This window comes from Moschus berezovskii, chromosome 14 (assembly GCF_049115385.1).
Source record: "Moschus berezovskii isolate FMDL1 chromosome 14, NW_MosBer_1.0, whole genome shotgun sequence".
NCBI classification, from domain to species: Eukaryota; Metazoa; Chordata; class Mammalia; order Artiodactyla; family Moschidae; genus Moschus; species Moschus berezovskii.
In genome coordinates this window covers 32,239,419-32,259,768 of record NC_142473.1, presented here as the reverse complement: position 1 = coordinate 32,259,768, position 20,350 = coordinate 32,239,419, and the positions used below count along the sequence as shown (strand labels likewise).

Sequence of the window (20,350 nt, the reverse complement as noted above, 5' to 3'; positions counted from 1 at the left end):
TCAGGAACTGAAAGCAAGAAGGGTTTAGGGTTCGGAAAGAAAAGAGCTCGTTGAGAACAGTCAGGCTTCACTTGTGTTGTATGAGGCTTTGGGAAGGGTGGTGGGGAGGTTTCCTTCCCTAACCATGTCTCATGTGCCAGGCAGTGAGTTAGGAGCTTCCTGGGTACTCTCTTCCTCAATAAGCACAGTATCTTAGCTCTCTAATTCATTTCTATTGACTAAAAAGACACTGAAAGCTGGAGAGTGATAAAAAATGTTGGCAGTACAATGAGGGGGGATGAAGTAGAAAGTATTCCCGCTAAACAAGTCACCTGCTCGCTCGTAGGATGGGGAAGGGGAAGGCCGCACCCGCTGGGTGAGCCAGGTCAGTGATTGTGCTCCACGGTGGCAGCCCCCTCGCACCCTGGAAAGATGGTTGACCCTTCCCCATGGATGAAAACCCCCTCATGGACCAATGTGGAGTTAGGAGAGCCGAGAATGAGGCCCCTGCCCCCAAGCAGGCCAACTGCCCTCCCACGGCAACTTGCCTTGATAAGTGGAAGCAGGTGGTCCCAGAGGATTTGGGTGAAGGGCCCGGATGCCTCATCACTGGAGTCATCACAGGGAGCCAGTGGGATCCAGCTCAGAGCCAGGCTCTGCTGATGAAGGACAGGACAGGAGCATCACTGGAGACAGGCTGGCCTTCACGGAGGCAGTCTGGGAATTCCAGACCTCTGTGCATCCTACCCAGTGCCCAGGCAAGGACTCAGGGATCAGACAAGAACCCCGGGACCAGCCACCCTCTCTCTGTTCTTCAGTTCGGAAAGGACTCTCTCCCTAGCCATGTGGACACAGATTTTACTCTCTGAAAGCCACCCTGCAGCACACCACCGTGTGTGGAGAAAAGAGCCCTGCCTGCTATAGAGACCACGAATCACAGCACCTTAGTTAGGGGGAGGGAGGCCAGGTACAAGCCCCTCAGCACCAGCTGTGCGCTAGGATGCCCAGCAAAAGTAGATGCCAGGACCCCACCCCAGCCTACAAACTCAAACTTCACAGATAGAGCCGAGGCTTCCAAACTTTGAAAAGTGACCCTAATATGCAAAGATTGAGAACCATTAGATCTATTATTTTTAAACTATTTATTTATTTTTGGCTGTGCTGGGTCTTTGTTGCTGCGAGGGCATGTCGCTCGTTGTGGCAAGCAGAGACTATTATCTGGTTGTGGTCACGGGCTTCTGACTATGGTGGCTTCTCCGGCTGTGGAGCACAGGCTCTGGGGCACACAGGCTTCCGTGCTTGCAGCATGTGGGCTCAGCAGTCGCAGTCCCTGGACTCTGGAACACAGGCTTAATAGTTGCGTTGCACAGACCTGGTTCCTCCCCAACATGTGGGATCTTCTCAGACCAGGGATCGAACCCGTGTCTCCCACCTTGGCAGATGGATTCACCACTGGGCCACCAGGGAAGCCCCAAGAACTACTGATTTAAAGTCGATCATCAGTTCCACTGGAAGCCTTTCCCCTTCCAGGCAACTCATCATAACTGAGCTTCCCTTGAAACCCCATTGGCTCACATGGACCTGGGCCCCTGCGGTTTCATGTGGCCAGGTCTGCCGGACCAGGCCTCCCCTTCCAGGCCTGTGCAGTGGACTCCATTTTTGCTTCACGTGGTGTGGTTGGTGCTGATGCCCAAGGGGTTCCCAGGTTTGCTGTGGGCCCCAAGGCAGGTGAGAGCCCAGAGGGCCTGATGCCCTAGTGCCCACCTGGTCTGGCGCCTCGACCTCTGCCCTTGGAGGGTGGGAGGGAGCCAGGCTTAGGGGCCCACGTGCCTGGAACTGTCCTCAGAGGAGAGATGACAGCAGAGGCACAGCAGAGAGGATGCAGGTTCCTGGGGTTCACATCTGAGGGCTGATGCTAAAGAGCCTGCGGGTCGGGGGACAGGCCACCCCGCAACTGTCTGGCAGAGGCTTGTCTGAGACAGAGGGCAGGGGGCAAGGAGACCACAACAGCTCAGCTTCCAGGTAATAACAGCAGGCAGCCCCGTCCTGAACCCAGCACCAGCCCCCCACCCCACCTCGTCGTCTTCTCACAGTGGCGGGGTCTGTAGGATCTTCTGAAAGCAGCACAGACATGCCCGGGCACAGGCCTCTGGGGACCAGCCAGGGGATCATAACGTGCTCTTCCTCCCCACCCCAATGACACAGTGCCCACTGGTCCTGCTGTGGAACTGGATCCCACAGGGGTTACAACTGAGACCCAAGGGCCAGAAAGAGGCCTGCCCAGGGTGGCCTGGGAGTCGAGGTCAGAGGTCAGGTGGGTGCTCTAAACCTCCCTCCCATCCACCCAACTCCTGGAACAAGGGGGCTGGCACTCCCTCCCTCCTTTCTAGCTCCAGAAAACTATGGGATTTTAGAGCTGGAGAGACCCAGGAAGGAGAAGGGGACCAACACAAGTCCACCTTAGAGCAGCTTTGGAGCCAGCCCTCCACTCCAGGGATGGAGGGATTTCCCCCAGAAAGCCTGGGTCTGGAGCAGCTCTTGGAGTGAGCCGACTCCTCACTGGGCTCATGACACTGTGGCCCTGGGCAGCCAGGGGGGCAGCAGTCCTGGAGGGATGGGAAGGACCCAGGACCCCGAGAGATATGTGAGGTCGAAGCCCAAGACACCCTGGCTCCCCAGCTTCCGCTGTGCCTCCAGCTGCAGCAGCCTCACCCCCAAGGCATGTCCTGCATGAAGGCCAGAAGGAGGACTAGCGCAGTAGCCTGGGGGCTTCAGCTGATCCAGAGAACCCCTGGAATGCACGCGTCTGCAGACAAGCCTTTATTCCACTGTCCTTCCAGGAAGGCCCAGCCCCTCCACTCTGTTAACCAAATCCTCCCTGTCCTTAAAGCCTGAGCACCTGATATTCAGCAGAATCAGAGATGCCTTCCCTAAGTCAGCAGACTTACTCGTTTCGATCACGCTTAGTGGAGCCTGGCTAAACACCTGTCACCCATGTCAGCCTCATCTCTCCAACTCTATTGTATCCTCCTTGAGGGCAGGGACTGTTAAATAGGCAGCTTTACATCATTTTCTCCCCCTTGCCCTGAAGGCACAAAACATACAAGATTAAATGCATCGTGTGTATATGCATGTGTCTATGTGTGTGTTCGCGCACACAACAGGGTGGGCCAGGCCATGGATCTTCAAACTTATATTGGCTCAAACACAGTAGCGGGTTATGTCCAAGGTAATGGCCTGGTCTGTAGGCGACTCTAGGCACCCAAGCCCTCTCCCATCTTATGGTTCCCCCACCCCTAGGGTCTCACACTGGCTGCATCCCACCGCAGAAGGGGAACTAGAACTTGGATATCCACAGTTTTGGAGAAGTCTCGGTCCCAGAACAGCCGAGAGGGCTGGGAAGTGAGGTCTATCTAATGCCCAGGAAGCAGGGAGGATGCTGCTGAGCAACCATCAGTGGGCAGCAGTCTGCCCACCACAGCCTGGCTGAGACGCCCAGCCCGAGTGGTCAGTTCAAGTTCAGGGCTGAGGGAACCCAGCAGGGGTCTCTCCTCCCTTTGGCCCTCAGTTTCTTTGCAAGTAAGTGAACATAAAGTACCTGGCTTTCCCACAAACAGGATGGTGATGGGACCCAAATGGTGGAACAGCTCCTACAAGGGTTTCAGACTTGACAAGTGCAAGGACTTTTGTGATGTTATGGGTCCTGCCTCCTCTTTGGCTCCTGGTCTTCAACAGCGTTCGCCTCTCGAATGTTCCGCCAAGGGTGAGGGACCATACATCAGAGGAAGGCGGTCGTAGCTGGCCGGCACAGGGCCTTCTCCTTCAGCTATGCTGGAGTTCCCAGAAGGGTGTGATAGGCTGGGTTAGAGGGAGGAAGTCAATGTTCTCCTTCATTGGGAAAGGGGTGGCTGCCTTCACCCCTCCAAAAGTCTCCTTGGGATGTTGCCCTTGGCTCTCCCCTGAGAAGGTATAGGGCAGAACTTGGCCTAAGGGAGAACCTAGCACTCCAAGGGGGTCTGAACCACTCACTTGAAGCTGGTGTGATGGGCAGCAGAAGCTGCAGGGAAAAGAGGTTGCTGGTTTCACTGGGAGCTGCAATCTCTACAGAGCCCCTGGGTGTTGGGACTGCAGGATTCCCACTGAGCGGGGATCAGTTGGGGCTGATGGAGCACAGGCGTGACATTCTCTGGGGCCAGGGTTGAAGGGCTCAGGGGAAGGCTCTCAGGAATGGAAGGTAGGCTCTGCCTCCTTACCGATGCCAGGAGCTCAGGAGTGGTCTTGAGAGATTCCTCCAGACTGGAATCTGATTGGTCAGCATCAGTACCCATCAGTGAGGACCCCTGGAGGCTGGACACAGGCTTGCAGAGAGCAGATGGACAGTCAGCTCTGGGCATGACCCTCTGATGGTAGCAGATCGGGTTTGGATGTTCACATCCCTTCTGTCTGCTCCAGGATCTGTGTGTGAGCTTTGGGTGCTGGCTGGAGCCCCTTAGCAGTAGCAGCAGAGTGACCCTGAACGTGTCCCCTGACTTCATCTCCACATTTGGGGAAGGGGATGCTGAAACAGCAGTTCTTTCACATGCTGTTCTGAAGAACAGCTAAGACAGTATCAGTGAAGGTGCTGGGCTTCCAAACTGTTAGCTGACATTACCGTAGTCACCACTGTGTCCATGAAGGCTGGAAGAGACCAACATGGGGAGGTCTCTTTTCCCCTCCCTCTGCCCAGGGCAAAACCTAGTTGACCCCAGAGTTTGTGAGAATAGGGACTCTGAGGCCCTCCTGCAGGGTCTGGTTCTACCTGACTTGAATGAGCTGAGGGGAACTTGAGCAATGAAAGAGATGCAACAGATAACCCATCTTTATTTCCCCTTCAGTGGGCTTGCTCACCTTCACTCGACTGAATTTTGAGGACTGGCTCTTTGCAAGGCCCATTCCCCCAGACAGTGGTCTTCATAATAATTCACCTGCAGGTACTTACTGACCGCCTTCTGACGGCCCAGCATTGGTGTTGGATTGGAAATAGGGCCAGCACAACCTGAGCACACACCCGGGGCACACAGCCCGGGACAGCGGGGGGAGAGCAGGAAGGCCCTGGCAGGAGACCCAGGGGTGGGGAGGGGAGGTCCCCAAGGACCATACCCCACAGCTGGAAATCCACGCTAATAATGACAACTGGGAGACACCAGGAATCTGACTTTTCCTCCTGGCTTATCCGCCACCAACTGGCTGACCTGGGACCACTTGCGGCCTCCTCCTCAGCCTCACTCACCTCACCTCCCAGGACTAGGCTGGGAAGCCAACGAGGCCACAGCTGAGGGAGCCCTCGTGGAAACCGCAGTGAGCTTCTGCTGTGTGAAAACTTCTTTGATTTGAAGAGCAAGGCCAGCACGCACAGCTGGAGCTGGGGGAGCACGGCGTGAGGCTGGTTCTTCCTCCGCCGTCCTCTCACTGAGCTGTTCTGAGCAGGAGAGAGAGGACTTGCAGGGCCCCAGGGCCGAGGCTTCGCCCGGGGAGGCCTGGATCACAGCAACACAGAAGGGCAGGCTCTAGGGCTCCAGGAAGCCACAGAGAGTGGAGGGAAGAGCACTGGGCAGGGAGTCCAGGACTGGGTTCCTCCTCCCAGCCTGGCCATCACTCACTCCAGGATCCTGGGCAAATCTCTCTCTCTCTTCCTCCCGCTCTCCCTCCCCTGCTCCCCCCCACCACCATGTGCTTCAGTGCCAACATCTGTCAAATTAGGAAGTTAATCCCTACCTCTACGATGCTGAGAGGACTCTTTATCAATGTCTGCTGCATAGTAGCTGCTCAGTAAATGGTAGCAATGACTGTGGTGATGAGGGTGTTCTCCAAAAACCCTTCCTGCTCTGCAGTCCCTGCTCCCACCCTAGAGATACCTCTCAGACCCCAACAACCACAGGTGCTTGAGCAAACTGAGCTGGGTACGGCCACTGTTCCTCCCTCTGGAGCTCTGGTCTCCCCATACCTTCCCCACCAGGGCTCGGGTCGCTGGACCCTGCCTCTTCCCCTGATGAAGCTTGGGTTTCATTATCTCATTTGCCTGGGCTCCTGGTGCCCAGCTGAAGATCATTTGACTCGGGAGCTGGGTCCTGCCCAAGGCGGGCATTAATCCTCAGAGCTTAGCCTCTCCCCTCAGCTGCCATGTGTGGAAAGCTGGCCTTACAGCTGGCATGGAGCCAGGCTGGCGGGGAGCAGACCTAATCCCACTTTGAGCTCTTCAGGGAGCAAGGCCCCAGCCTCAGCACCAGCTTCCAGCTGCCTTGGCCAGGGGCATGCCTGTATTTTAGCTGAACCTCCCCACCCCCAACACATGAAGGGTCATGGCCCTCAGTGGTCCCTGGGGTCGGTAGGCATAGTCAGCAAAGAACTCCACCATCTGCCACTGGCCACTAGAACAGCATTTCCGAAGTGTGATAGTCAGGGAAATTGTAGTTGGTCTCATACACACACAGTGAACCCATTCTTCACGCAGGACTTCTCAGAGCCTTTAATCGCTCAGTCGCCAAAAGTATAATGAGCACCTGCCAAGAGCCGGGTATGCGACTAGCTGCTGGGAATGGGTGTGAATAAGATAAGTTTTGTGCGCTCACGGGGCTTATATTCTAGTGGAAGGAGATAGAAGATAAGCAAATGAGAGCTTCAAATAGTGGCGAGCGCTATGAAGCAGGTAAACCAGTAAAGGCTAGAAATTGATTGATGTGTTAGTGTGTGTTGTGAATCCCCAGGGGCAGGCAGGACAGAATTTTCTATGAACAGTTCTCAAGACTGGGATTTCTCGGAAAGGTCTTGAGGAAACAAACACTAGAATGATCTTTCTAAAACTCAGATTAAACATGTCAGTCTTTAGTGGTAAACCCCCCGAGTTCCCCCGTCATCTCCAAAACAGCATTCAAGGTCTTCTCTTGACTGGCCCCCACCATTCTAGCTCATTTGTCTCCTTCCCTCTCTAAAGGTTGCTGGTTTGACATGCTCCCTCACATTCCCAAGTTTGCCCAGGGTGGTCTCACTTCTCAGAAAGTCCTCTCCACTTTCTTTGCCTTTACAAACACATCCTCATCCTTCAGGGCTCTAATAGAAGGTAAGCAATTTGCTGTAATAAACAGCTCCAAGATCTCAATGACTTAGTACCTTACAAGTTTATTTCTCACATCACATCCCTATGAGTCATTGGGGGCCAAGCTCTTCTTCTCCTGAGGTCTCAGAGCCTTCCACTGAAATCCAGGTATGTGGCCAATAAGTAGAGAAGAGGAGGTGAGTGTGGAGGAACATGCGGCAGCTCTTGGGAGCCAGGCCTGGAGTGGGTGCATCGTTTCAGCCTGCATACCATTGTTCAGTCATGCAGGGCTACCTGACTGCAGGGAAGGCTGGGAAATGTAATTTTCTCTTGGCCTACAAGGAAAGGAAACTTGGCCAATTAACAGTTATCTGAGCCACCAAGACCCAGTTCAAATGTCACCACCTCCATGAAGCCTTCCTGACTTCTCCTTAGCAAAAATTATTACAGAATAAACTGAGCGTGGCAGTTTGGTGTGATGGGAGGCAGGATGGAAATTAAGAGTCCTGGGTTCATGTTCTGTCTCTGCAATTTGTGAGCAGGGGTGGAGGGTAACCTACCTTCTAACTCCTTCACTTGACCATCTTTCTAACTTTACACAAGTTACTCTGTGGGTCTCCATTCCCTAAAACAAATAAACGTATAAAATAGATGATGATGATGATAAAAATTACCTGGAAGGATAGAGTAACTCAATCCACATGAAGTGCCTGAGCCATAGTGAGCATTCAAAAATATTATCTGTGACTAGCATAAACACTGAAAACTGGGTCAGGTCATCAGACCCTGGGGTGGGGGAGACAGTTCTCCAAGAGACGTCTGCCCATCTCACAGATGAACTGACTTCTGCAGCTTTGAGCTCCTGTACATGGGCGGGGGGAGGTTGGGGGGTCTCCCCCATCCCTGATCTGGCCCTGCCCCCAACTCAGTTTCCCGGCTGCCTTTCTCACATCTTGTGCGGTTTACTCTCTGCCCTCGGTGTGGTCCTAGTTCATCCCATGGGGAAGCAGGGCAACAGTTGTCACTTTCTCTCGGCTTCTCATTTTTCAGATTCTCCCACGTCAGTACCCATGCTCATAGTTTTCCTCTTCTGCCCAGCACTTAATAACACTTGCTGCTTTTACATTTTCCAAACAAGAAGGAGTTAACGTAATGGTGGTGAAATGCCTCAAAACTAAGCACGAACAGCAAATGTGAGAGGCACACATGCCCTGACAGAGGAGGCCCAGATGACACAGGAGGGCGTTAAGGACCTCAGGGCAGCCGATGAGACTCAATTTCCCTCTGGCGCGTAGCTTTGTTCACGTCTGTGAAAGTTTGGAGGTAGAAAGTTCACAAGGAGAGGAGCTTTTATCAGTTGTTTTTAAAATGCAGCTGGCCCCTGAACCCTCCGTCCCAGCCTTGCCTGGTTTCCACCACAGTCGGGGTTCAGTATATAACAAGCTTCTAGAGCTGGAGGCTTGGGGGTGAGGGGTAAGCTGGGCTGCCTGCACCGTGGGTCCTGCAGCGCTGTCTACCTTGTATGATGCTGGTTTGTTCTTTGGGTGTGCTTTTTCCTCTCTTTGCTTTATCCTCATCTTCCTGAATCTCTTTTAACTTTCCTTCTATGTGCAAGAAATAAGCACACTGTAATAAAGCAGCAAATTGCCCCCCAGGACTGGCGTTGGGGCGGATGACACACCAACCAGGAATTGGGTTTGCTGCTCCAGTGATGGTTTTTGACATTCATCTCATGTCAGTAAGCAGTTGTCTGGGATGGGAGGTGTGGGTGGGGCACGCTGATGAATAGCAATAATTCTGTCTATTTATTTTGGGCTGCACTGGGTCTTCGTTGCTGCATGCAGCTTGTCACTGCAGTGGCTTTTGTTGTGAGCATAGGCTCTAGAGTGCAGGCTCAGGAGTTGTGGCGCATGGATTTAGCTGCCCTGTGGCATGTGGGATCTTCCTGAACCAGGGACCGAACCTGTGTCCCCTGCACTGGCAGGCAGATTCTTAACCACTGGACCATCAGGGAGGTCCCGGTGAGTAGCAGTAATAGTCGCCCTTTATTTTCTACATTGGACCTTTCTATGCAGTGTCTGTCAACCTTGCAACATTCCTATAATATGGGAAAGAAGGAACTTGGGTCCTGAGAAGTGAAGCACCTTCACTCGTTCACTCACTTACTCACAAAGTGCCTGACTAACATTCAGCTCAACTCGATTGGTTTCCACTAATTGATGCTTCCTTCCTTGACCTTGGGCCTCAGAGAACTTACCTTCCACCAAGGACACCCACATGTCAACATTTCAATGCAACTCACAATAGCGTTAAACATGTGCCATGAGGTATAAGGGCTCAGAGCAGAAAACAGTTCTAAGGAGATCTGAGAGGCACACAGAGGAGGTGGCCTTCCCCCAGGGGTTGCATGCAGTCCAGGCACAAGGGGAGAAGGGCTGTGATGTGTTCAGGGAGAGGCGTGCCCTAGGTGGGGAGCATTTGTGGGGCTCAAGGGGCTGCCTGGGGACTCATGATGTGTTACTAATGGGAGCTTGAGCTCTTCAGCCCCTCCTGGAAGGATGGCACCTTAGAGGGCCACATCCATACTCTGTCAAACCCACAGACCCAGATCGCCTGCCCCTCTGAACCAAGGCTGAAGGCGGAAGGGCTTGCATCATCAGCCATCTATGATAGCCCATTCTCTCCCAGCACTGTCTCTCCAGCAGAGGCTGTGAGGCTATTCTGGCTGCTTCCCCACCCCTTTCCTTCCCTCACCCCCTGTCCTTGCCCTGAAATGTGTTTCTCCTGGGCTTCTATGCCCGTGGAATCATTGCATGCAATCATCTAGTCATTCCACATCCACCAAGCCATGCTGTGCAAGGCACTGGGGGTAAGCTAGTGCTTATCCCATCCTCAGGGAGCACATGCTTGAACAGGGAAATGTGTCAAAGGCAAATGCCCACAGTGGTGTGCAAGGAGCCCAGGGGCTCTGCTGCGTGTACAAGGGGCGTCCAGCCCATCCCAAGTGGTTCCTGCGGGGTGTTCAGTGGAAGTGAAAGCTGAGCTACGACTGAAGACAGGATGTTAGTGGAGGGGGCAGATGGGGCGGGAATCAGAGGCCCCGGCCTTCACTGGCAGGTTGGGGGAGGGGGCGTCCTGGGTAGAGACCCCGAGGAGGAGAGAACTGAGGAAGGATACGCGGTTCTGAAAAGATGGACTAAGGTGAGCAGTGGGGGACAGCTGGACACGCGGGCAGTACCCTCATCAGGAAAAGGCTCACGGAAGTTACAAAGGAGTTCAGCTTTCATCCCGACGGCAACACAAAGCCACAGCGGGGTTTAAGAGAAGGAGTGGTGTCATCAGAGTGCCCCAGCTGGGCGAGGTCTAAAAAGTCATCTGGCCAAGTCCTCATTCTGCACAAAGAAGCCAGAGCTGGGAGATGGGAAGCAAGGGTCCAGGATCTCTTGGCTGAAGTTGTCAGGACACAGCCTCCGGATGCAGAGCTCAGCGCTCACTACCCTGGGTGCAGTCTAACTTCCTGTTAGGGGGTGATCTGAAGGCGCACAAGGAAAAGGGCATTTGCCCACCTTGCACTGCTTGGGTGAGAGGAGGGCCTTGTTCCCCGAGGTAGAGGGGGCGCTATCCCACACAGCACACATGCCCAGTTTGGTACATGTTCCCTAGTGATCCCTGTGGCCCAATAGCCTGGAGCATCTGCTTCTGCAACCTAAGCTGTCCTGCTCACCTGTGGCTGTGCCCAGGAGCCCTGGTACCTCCAATCTCTGTCCCTGGGCAGCCCCGGAGCCCAGGCTTCGGGACAGCTCACGGTCCAGGCCAGCCAGGACTGGGGAGTTTACGCTTTGTTAAGCATTTCCTGTCACTGCCTCATGAATTATTTAGTAAATGAAGATTAATTTTGCAATAATAAGGAAAGCCTTGAGGGGATGGGCAGTCGGGGAGAAGCAGTGCTGGCATGCCCAAGATGAAAGCCCATGCCCCGGAGGCCAGGATGGCTGGGCAGGATCTTACGCCAGTGTGCTCTGAGCCCATGGGCCTCTCCCAAGCCTGGTCCAGGGAGCTGGTGGAGTGGCTCCAGCAAGTTGCCCAGGAGCTAGATGCAATACTCCCGTCGTGAAGAGGCAGAGGCAGAAGCGGGGCAGGAATGCTTGCCTTCTCCAAGTTCTAGAGAGTTCTGGAAATAGCCTCAGCCAGGAGTCAACAGGCTGAGTTCTAATTCTGGTTTTCCCACTAGTAAACTGGGTGTCCTCGATTTTCTTTAGTGTAAAGAGGATTAGTGGTCCTTGCCTTGTCTGCTTCACAGGGCTGTGTGCGTATCAGATGAGAGGGGACCAATGTAAGGTATCAAGAGGATGTAACAGTAGAGACAGGGACTGCGATGATACAAGGCTGCTTCTCACCAGCTTGGACCATCACTTCACCCCTCTGGGCTTCTCTGTGTACTGCACAGAGTTATCATGTTGACTAAATGAGATACTTTATTAAAACGTCTACCACTGTGCCTGGCACGAAGCAGACGCTCAACGGCCAGCAGCTGTGTTAGAACTATTAGAATTTCCATCATCAGCGCCATCCTCATCGCTAATAGAATCCAGTCTTCTCCAGCCCCTGACTTCTTCAGTATGTCCCTGGTCAGAGTGGTCCCTCCTCCCTTGCAAGAAGAGGCCGACTTCAGCCCCTCCTCTGCTCATTTTGCCTGCCCCTCCCCCCAACAGCCAGACCTGTTCACTTGAGGAACTGGCCTCAGGAGCTCTGACCCGGCTGCAGCTTCCTTGAGCTTGGGGCAGAAACTTCCCCTACCCCAACCCTACACCCCAGCTCCTGCTAACCTGGCCCTGACTCACCCCCGCCAACCCGCACATCTCTGCACCTGAACAGCACCCTTCACATGGCCTTTGACCTTGCTCAGGTCTGTAGGCCCGCCCTTTCTCTCTGCCCCTCTTCAGCCCGGCCTCCTCCTCACCTTGCATTTCTCCAGGGCACCTGGACCTGGTGCAGTGGGTCCTGATGGCAGCTTCTCAGCCTGTTTGCAGCTGAATGGTCGCTGCTCCTTCTATTGCCCCCACCGCGCCCAGTGCTGCCCTGAGTCTGACACTGACTAGAGCTGACTCCCCAGCCCCCTCCTCCCTGCTTTTTCCCCCCTCTCTCCTCTGATTCCACCCAACCAGGACTTCTCAACCTCATCACTGTTGACATCTTGGACCTGATCATCCTTTGTTGAGGGGCTGCCCTGTGCTTGTGGGATGTTTAGTAGCATCCCTGGCCTCTACCTACCAGATGCCAATGACAACTCCCCCTACCCATTTGTGACAACCGAAAATGTTTCCAAACACTGTTCCTGTCCCCTGAGGGGCAAAGTCACCCCCCACCATGGGAACCACCATCCTAGGCCTTTCCCCACTTGGTCCCTGATGCTATCTCCCTGAGCATTGTCCCCTCTGGCCTTCTCCTCACCTCAGAGCCACGCCCCCTCCCCTCCCACTACCACCACCAACACTTTACACCCCGGACTGGACTAAACACCTTCTCTAGCTCGAGCCACCACTCTTTCCTCCAGTTGCCTAAAACCAGGCCACCCAAGATGGAGACAGAAGATGCAGACTGCACATAGGAAAATGCTTTGTTGGAGCCTGGGGCCCATCCCTTGTTTTCTGCTCAGACTAAAGGGAGGAAGATGAACTGGGGCTCCAGGAAGCTGAAGCTCCACTCCCTCCCGACTTCCACTACACCCAACCCCTCTGTGGACCCCGGGGCCTGGAATTGAGGGGAGGGGTTGGGGGGAGCAGGGAGTGGGATTGGGACTATGGGCCCAGAGGGGCCTGGTTTCCTCCAGGACAGGAAGCCTGAGCCAGTTCCATGCTCTGCAAAGGTACAGAAGGCAGGTGGGAGCAAGGTTAAGCCTTTTCCCCAGAAGCCAGGGATCCCAAGTCCATGTTTGTCCGAGGGAAGCAGCCTGCAATGGCAGGAGCACTTGCAGCCTCATCCAGGAGGTCCCTTCTGTCTCCTATCAGAGCCTCCTCTGCCAAACTCAGTCTCTGCCTTTGCTTCCCCAGGTCCCCATGCACTTGACCTCCCATCTGTGGCACTTGACCTCCCATCCAAGACACTTGACCCCCACTAGAGTTACTAGGGAACATTTTCACTTCTTTTAGTATTACCAAGAAGGCCTCCAAAGAAATCCTCATGCTTGTTTTAAAGGCTCCCTCATCCAAGGTCTAGCCCAGTTTCTAGCCCACCTGGTCTTGTTTAGACTGGCCCTTCCCTGCATCCATGTGCAGGAAAGACCATCCTCCCCTCTTACTGGGGGGATGCCAATATGTCACCTCTTTATCGGCACTCTCTTCTCCACAAAACCAATTTAATCCAACAAAAGTGGATCAGCATCACAGCTAAGAAGATGCAGGTAAATGGACTGTTACGTTCTAGGTGGATGGCTGCAAAATGTTGCCAACACTTCCTCCAGTGCATGTAAATCCTGCTGGACAAATTGATTTCTCAGAGCACTTGACCTTCACTTGGAGGCAGAGGACATGAGCACATCCATCTCTTCAGCTCCTGGCCTTCAGGCGGGCACACAGGTGGTGTGGCTGCAGCGCCAGGCAGAGTCCCTGCTACCTGGGCTCTGGAATCAAGCAGGATCTCATGTAGGGCATGTTGATAGGATCTTGTTGTCTCTAGCTTTTCTCCGTGTCCCCTCTACCTACTTCCTCTTGGACCCACTAGTAGGGCCAAGTTGGAGGATGGAGAGACTGGGCAGGACTTTGATGAGTGTGAGCTTAGAAAGGAAAAGGTCTGGTTCTCTCTCACTCACCTCCCAGTCCCTAGCCCCGCCCCCTCTCTCTCTTTCCCTCTTTCTCCCTCCCTCTCCCTCTCCCTCTCCCTCCCCTTCTCTCCTCTGTAGACACAGCCCAATTCATCCTTCTAAAGCACTCTTCCCATCCTACACACCACCACCCAGAAACCTGCAGATGAGCCCAGACTCCTTGCCCTGGCTTCAAAGGCTCTGCCTTCCGGCCCTCCCCTGTCAACCCCCTGGACCTCCTGTAGCCCCCAGTTTACCCCTCAGCTCCATGCACAGGTTTTACTGTCCATAAACCTCCCACGGGAGCTAAGGACAATCCCGCTCCCCCAGCTTCCTTCAGGGTCACAGAGCACTGGCTGTGTGCCCGGCCTCATGCTTATCACTTGTAACCTTTAGTCTTGTGTAATTGACATGACGTGCCTCTGAGATGGGTCCCTGATGAACCCTATTTGGCTCGTGTGGAAAATAGCACGAAGGCCTTGGAAACTGGCCTAAGTGACATCAGTAAGGGACAGAGTCAGGTCTTGGCCCTAGACTGTGGTCTCCTCTCTCTCTCCAGCAGACCCCACCCTCCTCCCTTTCCTCCCCTTTCCCCCCACACCCATCTTTTGTCAGGCACCAGGATTCCTGCAAAGGCTCCTGCTGGCTTCCTGCTCCCGCCCTCTCCGGGTTCCCTGCTGCCATCCTCCACACTTTTGCCAGAGAGCTTGTCATGAATCAGAGTGGATCACGGTGGTTAAGCTGACAGGTGTGCAGTGCTGACTGTGTGCCTGGCTCCTGAGCCCCCAACCACGACGACACTCTCTCCTCAGCAGCCCCTCCACACAGAGGCTACAAGGCAAGCTCTTGACATTCTGGCCCCATCATGTCATCGCCCCCCAAAACCCTGCTCTGCCCTGATTCCCAGAGGCCCCCAGACCTGTCATGCCTTATGCCTTCACCCCCACACTGGGAAGCAGGAACCCCCACACCAGGAGACAGACACCCCACCCCAGAAGGCAGACACATCAACTCCAAGAGGCGTCCTTCAGACCCCAGCTCAACGGTGACCTCGTCTCTGACAGAGCGGTCACTTGGTCCTCTGGCTTCCCTGGAGCCTCAGGCCACCCCTCTCAGGGAACTGTTTCTATGGCTCTGAATCCTCCTCATCCAGTTGGGAGCCCCTGGAAATCACGAAGGTGCTGGTCCACACATCTTACCCATCACCTGCCTCGAAAGACTAGGGGTCCAGACGGGAATAGATCTTTCAAGGAGCTCACTGTCTAAAGGGGAGAGAACATGAAAATAGCCTCTCTTGAGAAAAATGATAAATTCCATGAGAGAGCTGGGCATGGAGTGCTAGGGCAGTCTGGACAAAAGGTAACTCACCCATCCAGGGCAGTGCCCACCCTGAATGCAGAAGGCCATGAAGGATGCCTTTGGGCCAATAAAGGAGGCTACTCAGAAGGAAGGGCTTGCAGAGGGCCCGAGGGGCACAGAGGCACAGGGCCAGACGTTTCCAGGAGATACAGGGTCCCGTCATGTCAGAGAAGCTGGAGCAGGAAGACAGAAGTACAAGAGGCTGGAGGGGTGGAAGCAGCCAGAGGCAATGAGCTTCAGAAATTGTCTCCGTTAGGATGGCATTTGGCTGCATGTAACAAGAAGTCATCCGCAATGGCTCAGCCAAGGTGGAGAGTTGTTTTTCTCATATACCAGAGTCTGGGAGTAGGCAGCTCAGGGCTGGCCCAGTTGCTAAGAAACCAGACTCCTTTTCCCTTCCTGCTTTGCCACCCTCATGACTACCAGACAGCCTCTGTGCTTCTGAGCCACATATCCATCTTTTTAGCAGAAAAAAAAGAGGAAGGGCAAAAGCTAAAAGGTTTGTGCCAGTAGAACCCGCCCTTTTGTTATTATTTTTCATTATGCTAGAATATACATAATATGAAATTTGCCATCGTCATCGTCCTTAAGTGTTTAGTGCAGTGGCATTAAGTACATTCACATTGTTGTGCATCCATCTTCTAAACAGTAATGTTTAAGTTCAGTTTCAGTTTGCAAAACTGAAATTCTATACCCATTAAGCAACAACTCCCCATTTTCCTCTGCCCTTGCAGCCCAAGGGACTCTCAAGAGTCTTCTCCAACACCACAGTTCAAAAGCATCAATTCTTCATCACTCAGCTTTCTTTATCATCCAGCTCTCACATCCATACATGACTACTGGAAAAACCACAGCTTTGACTATAACGACCTTTGTCAGCATCTTTGTATATGTCCCTAAATTGTCACAGCACCAGGTATATAATAAGTGCTTCATAAATGTTGAATGTTCCCCTGACTTCTCTTTATCTATCCACACCCCACACATCCTTTAGCAGCTACTGAGAGTCCTGAGTCCTCCAGGAAGCCCTCCCTCCTCCATGACTTTTTGTCTGGCCCTTCTTGCTGTGCCCTTGGGTCTTTGTGGGAATGAGGGAGACACCCTGACTTGAATTGTTTTCATTGCTCCATGGATGTGACGTCTCCTTCTCACCTGGATGCCAAGCTTCTTAAGGATCAGGACCCTGCCCTTGACCTCACTCTTTGTTTCCCCAGGCCAGCCCAGGAGAATTCTGAGCGCGTCATGGGTCCTTAATACGCAGATACTAAGTTTGTGCCAAATGAAGTCCCTTGTGATTGTCTAATCAAAGACAAGGCCATGGAGTGATCTCCTGGCAGCAGAAATGACTGGATTTGAAACTAAAGTTTCAAGCCCCGGCTTCCTACTTGCACCTCCTTACCTCCAGTAAGACGCTTAACCTTGTTATCTCGGCTTCAGAATGACCCTAACAGTCACCTCTATTCATGTAAATGGTTCACAGATTGCAAGGTCCTCTTGCCCACATTGTCCTTTTTAATCCTGACAAGGACCCTGTGAAGTAGGTAGGGCAGGGTTTATCTAATCTCTGTTCTCAAGATGAGAAAATGATTGCTCAGAGAGGTTAAGTGAATTGCCCAAAAGCATAAGCTCTTAAGTGCCAGCAGGGACCCACTGAGCTCTGAGCCCTGTGGTTCCCTCTGCCTCTCTCACAGAGGCAGAATGGGGGAGAGGAGTGAGCAGCTGGACAGAAACGTGCTTGGCAAGCCCAGCGTGTTCGCTGCTCGGTCAGCAGCCGCATAGACAGGGATGGTCCTCTGTGACCCACGGGAGATGCAGCGAGATGGGGATTTGGTCAAAGAAAGAGGATTGAGAGCCTGCTTTTCTCCAGGCACCTGTTGTTGTTCGGTCCCTCAGTCATGTCCAGCTCTGCAACCCTGTGGACTGGCTTCCCTGTCCTTTACTCTCTCCCACAGTTTGCTCAAACCCATGTCCATTGAATCAGCGATGCCATCAAACCATCTCGTCCTCTGTCGTCCCCTTCTCCTCCCGCCCTCAATCTTTCCCAGCATCAGGGTCTTTTCCAATGAGTCAGCTCTTCGTATCAGGTGGTCGAAGTATTGGGCACTTATGGGTTCAGACAACTGGCAGAGCAGGGAGGGTATTCCCAGCAAGGACTTAGCTGTCGGGGAGGGGGTTGCCCCTGGCCCCCAGGGCAGGGACGAAGCAGATTTATCTTTCCCCGTGCCTGCCTCTCACACGCCTTCTTCCCTGGAACCTGCATCTCCGTAACCACAGCTCTCCTTCCTTCTCCAGGGCTCAGCCCCCACCACACTCTCCCTACCTCCCCTTCCCCTTCTTGCTCCCTCCTTTCGAAAAGCATAATGAGTTTGATAAGAAATTGTCTTGTTAACAGGATTAGCCACGGAAATCTCTCGTCCCCTCCCATTCATTCTGTAATGCTCCTGTCTCGTGTCCTGTAATTTCCTGCTGGTATCAGAGGCCCCGGACCACCTCAGGAATATTCATTCCTACTTGTTCTTTGATCGTGTGACTGCTGATAGGCCAGGACACCCCCCACAGCCGCTGGGCTGCTGAGGCCTTGTGAAATTACACCAAAGCCCTCACTGGCTCACTCCCTCCAGAGCCAGCAGCTTTCAGAGTTTCTGCTGCTGTGACCCACCCCCTCCCACCCCAACTCCTTCCCACCTCAGCTGCCAGTTCTGGGGTTGGGATTACCTTTAGCTTAAAGACCAAGGAGGCAGATGTTATACTGAAGCTTTGTTTCGTTTGTTTTAGTTGCCAAGTCGTGTCCTACTCTTTTGCAACCTTGTGAACTGTAGCCTGCCAGGCTCCTCTGTCCATGGGATTTCCCAGGCAAGAATATAGGATTCCATTCCCTTCTCCAGGGGATCTTCCTGACCTAGAGATCGAACCCAGTCTCCTGCATTGGCAGGCGGGTTCTTTACCACTGAGCCAAAAGCCCATGCTGGAGCTTACCTGGCAGAAGAGTGCTAGATGAATGCCCCACCCCATCTCCTCCTTTCTACCCCTCCCCCTACACGCATCCCTCAGAAGACTCTAGAAAAGGAGAATACAGAAGTGTTTGGTACAGTGGATGACAGTGTCAAGCTTTGAACCTGGGTTCACTTCCTGGGTCTGTGGCACAGACAATTTCCCCACCCTCTCTGAGCCTTAGTTTTCTCATCTGTACATTGGGAATGATGATGCTCGGCTGTAACCCACAGAGTATAGTACCTGATACATAGTAGGAACTCAATTCATCCTCTTTTCCTTCTCTGCTCTTTCAAGACAGGAATGCTACTGAGGGTGGGGCATACTTGGGATTTACCAAGAAATTATTGTTGCAGCTTTGACTCATATCCCCAGACTCTTTCCTAGTACCAATTCCTTCTGACCTTTGTCCTCCCAAATTTCTTTCTCTTTACACACTTTTAGGGACTTGTGCAGAGGAATCTTGATGGCGCCTTCAACATTAATTAAAAGAAAGTGCAGCATACAAGGTGAATCCCAAGAAAAGGTAGCAGGAGAAGAAAGGAATTGCCTGTCCTGTGCCCTTGAACCATGGTTGAGGGCAAAGCAGAGGGTCACGCTAGGCAGAAAGCCGCCCTCTGGATCAGTAAGCGATTTTCAAGGAGAGGCAGGGGCACAGGAGGGCGGTGCCAGGAGGAGGTAACCTACCCAGGAAGTAGACAGGAAATCACTGGAGTTGGAACAGGGGTGACTAGAGCTAAATCTGGGTTAATTTGGAAACAGTTTTGTGATCGATTACACAGAAAGTGCCGGAGAGCGAGAGGTGGGAAATTGCACCTATGTGGTGAATGAGCTCAGAATTCCAATTGTTTGGGAAAGCCTGGGAGTTGGCGCCACTCTGGGCAAGGTGGGTGTAGCAGTGCGTGCCCAGGGGAGCTGTGCTGAGAGGCCTTGGGTGTATCCGGAGCCAATGTCACACTCGGAACATACACACACCAGAAGCGTAGCCCTCACCATGTGCCTGGCCAAGGGGGAAACGTTTACCTTGTTTATTTCTCATTTCTCGTTCAATGTTTGTATGTCCCTGAAAGATGGCTATGGTCAGCAGCTCATGTCAGTAACAGACCTACCAGGCCAGACCCATGGAAATCCCATAGGGGGATCTGAGGTGTTTGTCCTCAAGGAGCTGTGGAGTCAGACAATTATGCTGTTTTCCAGCTGAGTGACTTGGACAAGTTTCTGCATCTCTATGAGCCCACTTTCCTCATCTGTAAAATGGGAATGCTGCTGCTGCTCTTGGGATTAAACCAGAGCCATGCCTGTGAACTATCTAACCCTCTGGGTTGGCACATAATGGAAGACCTTAAATGAGAAGTACCTCCCCATCACCCTCCCCTGTTCCTCCCCCCTGTATGCTGCCACCAAGGAAGACGCCAGTGACGCAGTATTTAAATCAACAACAAAAAGCAAGTGTCTGACGAAAGCTGGGTAAGGGGTAGAGATTACAGGTTAGGGGAGGAAGAGATGAGAGAGGGCTCGATGGGGGAGAGGAGGTTCCTAGGTACATAGGATGTAATTTAGAGCCCAGAGGTGCTGAGAGTGCATGACTTTGGGGGAAAGTGAATGCACCGGTAGAGTTGGGGCAAGTGCTTCTGTGTTAACATCACTTCTTTGAAACAGACTTGTTTTGAGAACTGATGAGATACAAATATGGATGGGACTGTGAGCATTTCTACCTTTCCTGATAAGCTGGCATCACTGGAGTGTCATAGAGTCATGTTGATTTGCCTGTAAATAATAAAAACAGATGTTCAAAATAGCAAAACTGCCTAGGGAACAATCTAGAACCACCAACATGAGTGGTCACTCCAAGCTCCCAAGTGGATTGAAGTAGACGTTAGATGGATCTCCCTTCCCTGGAAGCTGGGTAGTCATAGCAATGAGAGCTGTTGCTTATTTGAACTGTCACCATGCAGGCACCAGTCAGGTGCTTTAATTCTTGCAACAACTCCAACTCTGTATGATTGCAACTATCACTGGCAGAATTTTAGAGAAGAATAAATGGAATCAGAGGGGTTAGGTATGTTGTGAGGATCACACGGATGGAGGCAAAGTTGGGCTGACTTCAGAGCCTAAGTGCTTACCGTGGGGAAAAGAAGGCTGAGACTCAT

General features: G+C 52.9%; 1 protein-coding gene across 1 annotated transcript in view; it reads left to right on the top strand.

Moving 5' to 3' along the window:
* Window positions 1–20,350, top strand: part of DSCAML1 (DS cell adhesion molecule like 1) — a 361,215-nt gene that overhangs the window by 229,719 nt on the left and 111,146 nt on the right. The window lies entirely within an intron of this gene.